The sequence below is a fragment of the Charadrius vociferus genome, unplaced genomic scaffold (assembly GCF_000708025.1).
Source record: "Charadrius vociferus isolate BGI_N301 unplaced genomic scaffold, ASM70802v2 scaffold444, whole genome shotgun sequence".
NCBI lineage: Eukaryota > Metazoa > Chordata > Aves > Charadriiformes > Charadriidae > Charadrius > Charadrius vociferus.
In genome coordinates this window covers 777305-784311 of record NW_009648242.1, presented here as the reverse complement: position 1 = coordinate 784311, position 7007 = coordinate 777305, and positions in this window count along the sequence as shown.

Here is a 7007-nt window from a genome sequence, read left to right as displayed (position 1 = left end):
GCTAGAATTTGGCAGCTAGGACCTCCGGTCAGGACTACCATTACTGTCATAGAGCAGGAGGTCTAGGTGTAGCAGTGCTGGCGTAGCTGGTGTGTTCAGCTGTCACAGGCCCATACATGCTGTTGTGCTGCTCTACTGCTGAGCCCTGTCTCACAGGATACCCTTTTGAGGTGTATTGTTGTGAAGGTAAAAGTGATGTTGTCCTTGAGGCTGCCTCCAGTAGTTCACTGGACCCGAGTGTGAAGTGTGACGTTCCCACAACCCCATGTACCTGAAGGGATCCATATCACTGTCAGTCTGTACGTCAGCACAGCCAAACGCAGCAGCGAAGGAAGTGTTACAGAACTCTATTTAAAGTCACTCGTGTGGGTGTATTGTTACCAGAGTCTTCTGGAAGGTCCAACCCAACAGTGGGCAGCTTCCAACACTTATTCCTCTTGGAGTGGTGCAGCCAACAGCTGCAGCATGCCATTCACCAGTGAGTCCAGGGTTTTGTTCTCCCTGAGCATCCAAGTGTTAACAGTCTCATAATCCTAATATGGCCTTTGGCTCCATAAATCATCTTCCTTGGGGGTTTCTCCTGCCATTTGGAATAGAATTTGGCTCTGGATTATACCCCCTAAATGAGGTTTCTAGAGACCTTGTGTAACTGAAGATACTTGTGTATCGTAGAATCAGTCATATTTTCATTTAATTCCCTTTGTAGTTAATGGAAGTAGAATCAATGCAGTTAATGAAACCAAATGATTTAGTTTACCTTGGAGTAGACACCTCTCAAATATCAGCAGAATGGTTCTATAACCTTTACGGACTATACTGAGTAGGTTTCCCTTGGCTGTAATAGCAATTCAGACACTTATTGCATATTAAGTGCCTTAATCTTGAACCAAATCCCAGTCTTGCAGCCAGCCACTTAAGTGACTCTGACCATTTGGGGGACTTCCCCGCTGGGATTATAGCCTGGTCTTAAAACATGGAGCTACTGTGTTTTCTTTCACAGTAGGGCTGTCTGGCGTGGTGCATGCATATTTTAACCTTCTGGCATCTTTAGCCTGGATATAGGTAGTCATACAGCTGTAGCAGCCCAGAGCTCACTGGACAAGTAGACCAAGTATTAACTGATTATTTCTCTCTCTCTGATTTATATATATATTATATATATTTATATATATTAACCAGTAGCATGAAGAATACCAATTTAGGTTATGGGATATGGATATGCTAATTGCGTGTCAGTCAAGAAGGTCTTGCTGCTGTGCTTAAGGAAACTGTTATGTGTCACAAGCAGATTACAGTAGAGTTTGGGTAGAATCATCGAATCATTTAGGTTGGAAAAGACTTTTAAGATCATTGAGTCCAACCATAAACATAATAGTGCCAAGTCCACCACTAAACCATGTCCCTAAGTGCCACATCTACACATCTTTTAAATACCTCCAGGGATAGTCACTCAACCACTTCCCTGGGCAGCCTGTTCCTGTTTCTTCAACCATTCAGTGAGGAAATTTTTTCCTAATACCCAATCTAAACCTCCCCCGATGCAACTTTAGGCTGTTTCCTCTTGTCCTATCACCTGTTACTTCGAAGATGAGACTGACCCCCACCTTGCTACAACCTCCTTTCAGGTAGTTGTAGCTGAAGGTCAGCCTCCTTTTCTCTAGGTTCAACAACCCCAGTTCCTTCAGCCACTCCTCATTGGACTTGTGCCTTGCTGGTCCACCTGGGCACACTGTGGGCTTGTGTTCAGGTGGCTGTCACCCACCACCCCCAAGTCTTTTCCCCCCGGGCAGCTTTCCAGCCGCTCTTCCCCAAGCCTGTAGTGCTGCATGGGGTTACTGTGACCCAAGAGCATGAGCTGGTACTTGGCCTTGTTAAATCTCATACAATTGGCCTTCACCCATTGATCCAGCCTGCAGCCTGCCCAGATCCCTCTGTAGAGCCCTCCTACCCTCAAGCAGCTCAACACTGGCCCAACTTGGTGTCATCTGCAAACTTACTGAGGGTGCATGCGATCCCCTTGTCCAGGTAATTGATAAAGATATTAAACAGAACTGGCCCCAATACTGAGCTTTGTGAAGTAGTACAAGTTCAAAGGATAGATATGTTTGGGGACTTAACTGGAGGTATAAGCTTCCCCTTGTTTCCCCTTGGAATGGAGCAGTAGATTCCACTGTTTGTGACCTTTACTTACTAAGGAAAACGCATTTTCCCATTGTTTCTTACATGATATCTCTTTATAAATGCGCCAGGCCTGTGTTCTCTAGTACTCTATTTTTGTATTAGGAAGTTCTTTCTTCCCTTAGGGAGACTCTTCATTCTCCTTTCAAGGGTAAATAAAGAATGTTCTTCACCATAACAATGAGCCTAGAAAGAGGAACGGAAAACAAAATGTCCCCGTATACATCTTGAATAGCTATAAGTTTATTACATCAGTGTTCTGCTAATCATCCTCAGATTTTAATGCCAAAACCCAAAAGGCTATGTTTAGTATGGACCAGAGGTTGGGGATAAGGGAATACTTAATGTAAGGAAAAGTTAGATTGAATGTATATTGAGTAATTTCTAAATAGAGATATCCACTGGTATGCAGAATAGACTTCTGTGGTCCACAGAGGATGTTAAATAAAATGGCTAATTTTTTGTTTTACTTATCAAAATACTAGGGGACTTATACGTGAAGAATACAGTGCAGAAGAGAGTTGCTGTTATATCCTCTTTTCATCTCTTCTACACCCTGTGGTTCACATCTTTCTTGTGGCCCTTTGCTGTATGGCAGTTAAGATCCATGGCTCATAGGTTCAGGAAAACAGGTCATAGTCTCCGATATGCATTGATTGTCCTTTTGTTCCCCTCCTCTAATGACACTGAAAATTCTCAAAGTTGTAACCTGGAGCTCTATCAAATAAAGAAGTGATTGCAGCTGAGAGAGTCTAGAACTTGCCTGCTTCCAGCCTGCTGCATAGGTTTGGGTGAGATATGGCATTCCCTGCAGTGCTGGTTCCTTGGCTGCAGATCGCGAGCTGAAGACCTGTCTGGGTGCTGTGCAAGGTATTGCTACTGGTTGAATACCAGTGTGTTGTATAGGAGATCCCCTTGTGAAATTTTTTCCAAAAATTAAATGCAAATTCCATTAATTCATTCTTATGAGAGAATGTGGGGATTAACTAATCGTGCCTTAATTTTTAAACATCCGGTTTGAGGCAGTTTGAAAGAGATGTCACATTCAAATAAAATCAAGTCCCCATCACCTCAAATTTGGTGTTTCAGGTATTGTGTCATCAGTGCCTTTGGAAAAGTGGATTATTCTAAAATGTTGGAACAACTCCCCTATTTCATCTAATGATCATAACCATTATACAAGAGGAACTCCACCAAAATTATCCAGAGGAAGAGCAGGAACTGACCTAAAATACCGAGTTCATTCTGGGCAAATCATCAGCTAACAATGGCAGCATGTACTTAAGACTCCTTCTCTCCCTGAACAACATCCTAACTTTTAAACGTGATCTTAAAGTTATTGAAACGACTTCTGAAATGGTAATTGTATTTGATGTTTTTTGAGAATTAACAGATTTTTATAGTACACCTTTTAGAAGTCCTTTTTACTTAAAGCAACTGTAAGTGCCAGTCATAAGCAATGCTCATGATGTTTTTGGAAAATTGTTACAATTCTTATATGTGCAGATATTAAAAAGAGGCACATTTTTCTCCAATCTACTGTAAAAAGCTAATTTTGTCTTAAAATGACAAATAGAATGGAATTCTGATATATGTGGGAATTTGAGGAAACCAAAATTGAACATGTTATAAAAAAACTCTTGGAGCAAAACAATGAGGTAAATGTAGGTATTCCTTTTGCAAATTTCAAATGACTTCTTAGATTATTGCAGTAAGACAGAGTCAAATTTTGCTAGTGTCAAGCACTGAAATACCTTGAGTCTGGCCTTAAAGAAAAGCTGCAGTAATTTCTGGTTCGCTTCTATTTTGTCCTCCCTTCCCCTCCCTCCGCCCCGCTTTTTTTTTATTTTTATTTAATCTCTGGACTTCACACTTTAAAGGCATATATATATATATGATTAGAATTACTTATATGTATTTAGAAAAAGCCAAGATTACTGTAAAACTAAATGACTTCAGAAAAAGGGCTTTCAAGGGAGACATCAAATACCATGAGACTCATAATAAAATCTTAGGAGTTAGCAGCCTAAAAGGAGGGGGTATTTGCAATGGCTCCCTAGGCAGCAGTGAATAAAGAGAGAGGGCCACCAGAACAGTTAAGTTAGGTTTCTGTTCTGGATCACCTTGTTCTCCATTGCAGTCGCGTCTCCACTGACTATAGATAGAAATGTGGTGTTGCCAGTCTGAAGTTAGCTTTTGTGAATAGCTCTTCAAGTGAACACGAAGAGAGGCTTTTTAATGTAAAGAGCTGCACTTCTAATCCCACATGACTGTAGTGATCTCAAAATACATGAGGGCTGTAATTCTGCCCTGAATTAGATGTGGTGGTCCAGCCTACCAGGGAGCTAACGCTTATGTGTGCATGTATCCATACTGAATAGTTGCTGCTGGATACCTGCCTGAATTTGGGAAAGGGGTGATAAACAGGTTTGTGACAGACCGTTTGATGCACTATGACGCTAATAGCTCGAAAGAGCGCTCAGTAGGTAGAGAACCGCTGTGCAGAATTAGTCAGTCACCAATATGCTCGCAGCGCCGTACTAGTAGTGGGCTGCAAATTTGAGCCAGACGGTTGGTGTGCTCTCCTGTAGGCATCCAGACAAGCCTGTTCCGAGATGACATTTGCTTCACTACAGATATGTCACGGATCATTTTTCACAGCCCTGTTGAAGTGGCTTATTTATTATCATCTGTTCTGGTGTTATATCCTGGACATGGGAGAACTGTTTACTGTACTGTACTGCCAGGAATTCCTTGTTACTGTGCAATCTGACTCCAGGAGAAGGCTTAGGATAAGGCTTGATGCTTTCCTCGAGGCTGCTGCTGCTAAAGGAGGGCACTCCCTGAACTGAACCGATCAGGCAAATCCCAGGAGTTACAGCAGACGTTGGTGGCTTAATATTGAAGTAAGCGTGCTTTAAGTGAAGAGGTACCAGATTCGTCACCATTCCACTTGCCCCAGCTTCAGAAATCAAATGCAAAATTGTAGCCAGCAGAACAGCTTGACCTTGGATGTAGGCAGCTCTGTCGTGAGTCCACTCGAGATTTGTTGAAGTCACATCACGAGCAGTGATTCTCAGCTACACTCCACAGATCGCTAGTAACCTTGCAAAGCCATGCTGCCTAAGGCAGTGTGGCGGCCCTGTGTGCATTCAGAAAGTTGACAGTGATCCCGAACAAAATGCCAGAGAATTGCTGCCATTACTGCCCTAGAGCATCAGTACTTTTCAGTGTTACTTTTCACAGGGAAAGGAGCTAATGAGTTTAAGGAATGGCAACAGGACCTGTGGCTGTTGTGTTTTCTAGACTTACTGTATCATTCTTACAGTGTTCTCTCCTTGCCCTGTATCAAAATTCATTCACAACCCTTGAATGTTTTAAAACCACATTTCTGGGAAAATCACTCACCTTTCTCTGGGTCTGCTTGTCCAATTCAATTTGTGTTGCTGTGCTAGAATAATATTTCCCAAAATCTCTATCAGTATGATCAATTAAGTTAGAGGCTGAAATCTGTCATCCAAGATGGCTCTCTGTTGTTATTAGGAAGGAGTCAGATTGATCTTCATTGAAACTGGGCTAGTGCAAATGTCAATTACCATGGGTAAAAGCGCACCACTGTGTGTGCTGCAGAAAATGAAGCTGAATTTACTGGAGAACGCTTACATTCAGTGCACGGGTTTTAAAAGTGAACCAGACTGAGAATGCCTTTGTTTCTAGTTGTTGTTATTGCTGTCTGTGTAAGCGTAGGCTGAGAAACTCCAAACAGTAGCGTGGCTGCGTTGTGGCAGGTCTTGCGCTGACCATTGAAAGAGTCTGTGATTGAAACAGCAGATAAAAGTGTTGTCCCTAAATAAGGGTTCTTCACCCCATGTGCGAGAGCAAATCAACACGCTGAGTCGAGATATTTGTTTTTATTTCAGTTCTGCAGGATCGGGTGCTGGGTGTTTCAACAACAGCCAGCACACACATGTTTCCAACCGCCCAATTTTTATAATGATAAAATAGAGCTGATTGATTGGTTAATAGTGATTGATTCACCACTCCTTACTACGCATATACATCTAAGCTCGTGTTTAAAACATTTAGGAAGGTTAATTGATTAGCATGTTCGTGATTCACAAAGCGGTGTGTATTTTAGCATTATGACTATCCAAGGTTAGTTTGGGATACGCTCTTGGCTCAGATTTGGTCCAGAAGTTGTATTTTTTGCTATCTTATGTCTAAGTCAGCAACTGCAAAAGCACACTGAAGACACATTGTTTTCATTTCACATCCTATTGAAGGTTAGGCACGTTTCTTGATGCCTCAACCATGTCCCAGCCAAAACTTCTCGATAAACTTTTAACTGTATTCTTCAGACATCAAAAGCAGTCATCTTTTCTCTAGTCTGCAGCTAGGAGGTAAGACAGGTGGGTTGCCTGAGATTACATGGAGGGGAACCCATCCCTGTTTTCCTTAGGCCCGGAGTTTCAGCTATTTCCCGTTTCTGCCATGCCCGGTACAGCCCAGTCTAGGACAACACAGGCTGGGACCTGTTGGGGGGGATGCCTCCTGTGACTTACCTGCTGGCTTCCAGCTGGTGCAATGAAAGGCCAGCAATCCGCCTGGTTAAGGACAGAAGGTGGGCAGGCTGCCTGGGGTTTTTTTTTGTTTTTGTAGGAGCCCGTGGGTCAGACGGAGAGGGTGCCAGTGTGCCCCAGCACCTGATCTCTGCCTTTCAGAGGGTACCTGCTGGGGTGGCAACAGCACGAGTTCCCCCAGTTCAAAGTTAGGAGAGGCTGCATGTCTGGGGCTGGCTTCCCTGCTCTCCACGGGACATGTCAACGCTG